General features: G+C 45.5%; 1 pseudogene; it reads right to left on the reverse strand.

Annotated features, from left to right (window-relative positions):
* Positions 1–368: 368 nt before the first annotated feature.
* Positions 369–4,020, reverse strand: LOC147820746 (KRR1 small subunit processome component homolog pseudogene; annotated as a pseudogene).
* Between the last annotated feature and the right edge of the window lie 176 nt (positions 4,021–4,196).

Consider the following 4,196-nt stretch of genomic DNA (forward strand, 5'->3'; position numbering starts at 1 on the left):
ACTTAGAAGTGGCTAGCAGTTTAAACCTGATGTTCTCTTCAACATCATTTGATAAACTTTGCTTGATCCAAAGGAAAACTGGATGAGAAAACCGACTCTCTAAATTTTGGGTTAGTAATTTTTTTTTTTTTTACTTTTACATTTATTTTTCTTAAAACCAAATGCTGGGGTAGCATAAAGACTAACCAACAGCTCAGACATTCTTTGGATTTAATGCATAATTACAATAGTCACATGCACATCCTAAAATTAAAAAGTAAAACGTTATTCCTAAAATCATGTGTCAGTAAAACTTGCCTGGAACTGGTCATACAATATACACAACATGTATACTACTTTGTAGCACAAAATTTCTCAGAACACACATGAAAAATAGAATAATTTATATTTATAAAAAGTACTATTTTATGAACAAAATAACTGAAACCCAATATTATAGGACAACTAATGCCCTGTTTCTCAAAATCCTTTACAAAAGGAGGTAGATTCATAAATTAACAGTTCAAGGTCTGGTATTTTAATGTTACTTTTTTTTCTTCTTTTGCTTTTTGTCTGCTTCCAGTTTAAGCTTAACTTCTTCAGCTGTAAGGGCTCCAAGTTTCTTATTCTTTGCTTTCTTAACCTTTTCCTTGATGGTAGCCACATCAATTTTAGTTTCAGTAGACGCTTCCTTAGGTTTTGCAACAGGCTTTTCTTTAGGTGGAATAAATGCTTTATTTCTTGCCTCTTGTCTCTTACTGAGAGCTTCTGCTTGTTTAGCCTTTATTGCTTCCATTTTCTGTCACTTCTGATTTGCCTTCAAAAAGTATTCACCATTAGCCAATTCTCTGTCAACCTGACTTTCTGGCTGTGGTGGTGGGAATGGTGCATACTCTTTCTTTACAGTTTTCTTCTTTGGTTCTTTGCGTTTATTCACATTTTTGTGTTTGAACTGTGGCAAAAAGCTTTCCCAACTTTGTGATCGTAATTCAGAATCTTTTGCCAACTCTTGTTTAATCATTAAGGTCTTTAGTCATACACATATAAAGTAAAATTTGATATTATAAATTGGATGAATATTCTTCATGGTATCTAAAACTACTTTTCGAACCTCTTTTAAGCCACTAAAAGGTCCAATGGCTGAAACTGTGTTTCCCTGAACCATAATGTAACAGTTTGTTAAGAGTTCCAATGCCTTCAGAGTAGATCCTTTGGGACCAATAAGTGGTTGTCTTCTTTTTACAAATCTTTACTTCTTACTAGAGAACCTATTTTAATGATGTCACACGCAACATCATCCTGAAGAATTTGTACTGCCTGTTCAAAAGAAACACTTCTTGATAACAGTTTTATCAGATCTCAGGCCCTGATGATGATGTATGGATCATAAGTCTTCTTTGTAGTACAAACAGTCATGCTGCCCTCAATCAGGTCCAGGGTTGCATTAACGTGATGTTCATTCAAAGCCTTCTGCACCAAAGGCCAACACTCTTTCAGGTAGGCCTCTCTATATTTAGGGAACAAAGTTGCAAAACTGCTCTCCTCCAAGAGTCCTCTGGGATTGTCCTCTTTAGAAAAAGCTGGTTCCTTCCAACCATCAGGAACAGTGAGGGGTTCTGATTCATCTTGGTTCTCTGGCTTCGGTTTCTGGCTGCGAAATTCATTTTCCTCAGGTGCTGCAGTTGTCCCGTTCTTCGAGGAGGACGCCATTTTCAAACTGCTTCCCTTGGGTTAGTAATTATGCCTCCGTGTTCATCCGGCTGAAAAAGAGCTTGGACCATCCAGGGGCCTAATGTCTCCTATGAGCTGAGGAGCTTAGTTGTTGGATGATGAAAGGTGGGCGGCTGTTTTCCACTAGCCAACTAACATCACTACGCCTCTATGTTCTTAGTTGAAGTAAAAAAATAATGCCCAATTTGTGCAGTGGAGGAAATGAAAAATGTTAACATCTAATAGAAAAATGAAATTTTATTTCATCTTAGGGAGCAATGATTTAGAGGTCAAAAACACACAATGTAGGGGTCGGGGATTTAGCTCAGTGGTTTCGCCGCCTGCTACGCAAGCGCAGGGACCTGAGTTCAATCCCCGGTACCAAAACAACAACAACAACAAAAAAAACCCCACACATAATGTAGCTGGGGGTTTAGTTAAATGGTTCCGCTGCCTGCCTCACAAGCACAAGGTCCCGAGTTCAATCCCCAGAACCCAATAAGTAAATAAAAACAAAAATACACAATGTAAATATTTTATCTCCAGCAATACTTAAATGTATGTTTTTTATGATCTAAAAGTTAGGGCCGGGGATTTAGGTCAGTGGTTTTGCCGTCTGCTGCACAGGCTCAAGGATCCAAGTTTGATCCCCGGTACAAAAAAAAAAAAAAAAAAAAAAAAGTTAAAAAAAGTACAAGAACTCTCAACAGTGTTGCAATAGATGCTGGGTAGACGCCCATAGCAAGAATGAATTAGAAGTAAGCCAGGCATGCCTTTAATTCCAGAATGGAGGCTGAGGCAGAAGGAGCCTGGTCAGTTCTAGTCCAGCATGAACTACATACATACCGAGGCTGTTACGTTTGTTTTTAATGTCCCCCAAAGCCTTATGCGGACTTTCTTTTTCAGAGGTAGTTGAATCTGGAATGTGTGATGCTGGGATTAATGGCGTGTGATTACTAAACCACTACATGTGAGTGATTAGTTTGGCACCGCCCTAATTCTGGTAATCTGAATAAGATAAAAGGGGCAGAAAGATGCTGTTAAACTGTCCCTTGTTGCCTTTGCTACCTTGTAGCGCCATGTTGTTTCTCCTCTGCAATGTCTGTTTTGCCATCCCTGCCTTGCAGCCAGCTAACTATGGACTGAAACCTACGAACTGTAAGCCAAATAAACCCCTTCCCCTCTAACTTTGGGTGTCGGGTATTTTGTTTCAGCAACAAGAGAAAAGTAACTAACACAGAGGCCCTCTCTCAAAAAACCAAAACAGAAAAAACAAGGACGAATTAGAACTAATAATGACACGACAGAGAAGGAAGTAACCTGGACCCTGGAAAACAGAGGGCAGACTCCTCCTTCCCCTGGCTCCTGATGCTAAAGTATCAGGACCACAGTTGCTCCTGCAGTTACATCCCCAGCCCCAACCCTGGAAACCGAGCGGAGCGCGCAGGGCAGGATAGAGGTGAGACCCCCTTCCTCCTGGGGGCGCTTATGTAACCGCTAGCGCCGCTTGTGGGTGGGAAGCGGTCGAGCTCCACGAGGAGGGCACGCGTGGCATCTAGGGCTTCGCCGCTGTCTCGGGCTAATTAGGGCAAAGCGACGCGCTGTGGTCGTAGAGTCTCGTCCGGCAGCTCGCCAGGGACCGGAGCTATTCTGCAGAACCTCGGCTGTGCGGCCGTGTTCTCAGGCCAGGAGGTCAGCGAGGCAGCACGGGGCCCTGGCGGGGACCTCGCCCTGTCCGGCCTTCCAGTCCGGCCCCCGTCCAAGTTCGAGCCGCCCAGAGCGTTCAACACCCAGGGATCGGGACTGGGCCAGGGCGCTTGCCAGATCGGACTTCTGCAGCAAGGCTGTTTTAAATAAAGTTTACACTATCCAAAAAAAAAAAAAAGGAGGTCGTCTTCCTTGGCCTCCACACGGTTGGCCAATGCGTGAAGGGGCGGAGCAGGAAGACACGGCAGCCCGTCTGTGATTGGTTAGGCTAGGAGCCAGTCTGGACCGTACCACTTTTATTGGGGGGGGCTATCTGGTGAATTCGAGAGTCGCCCTTGCTTCGGAGTAGTTCTAGTACACGTATGTACTTTTTTAAATTTAAGGTTTCTGCTTGGATACAGCAGGAGTACAAATAGGACGCAGGAGAAGGGAGGACTCGCTCAGCTATTCCCCCATTCCCGACTCCTGCGCAGTTGGCCAGCTTTTCTTGCTCAGTTGTCCCCGGAACCTGGCGGCCCTGAGCGCGCGCCCCCGCCGCCCTGCGTGCGTATGGCGCTGTGCTCCTGCAGCCAATCAGAACGTGAGGTCGCCGCGGTCGCCGGCGTTCGCGCGCACGCACTGGAGCGTCGTGGGGGTGGGGGCCATGGGTGAATGAGAGAGTGAGCGGGGGCGGGCGCGGCGGAGCGAGCCTCATGAATGAGAGGAACGTGCCCCGCGCGAGACGCCACGCGCGCCCGGGCCGGGGAGCCAATGGGAACGCCGGGAGGGCTGGAGCCCTGGCGCTGAGGGCCGCGGCCGCG

This window comes from Heterocephalus glaber, unplaced genomic scaffold (assembly GCF_053883595.1).
Source record: "Heterocephalus glaber isolate CG9 unplaced genomic scaffold, H.glaber_assembly_v1.0 deba00001805, whole genome shotgun sequence".
Classification (NCBI taxonomy): domain Eukaryota; kingdom Metazoa; phylum Chordata; class Mammalia; order Rodentia; family Bathyergidae; genus Heterocephalus; species Heterocephalus glaber.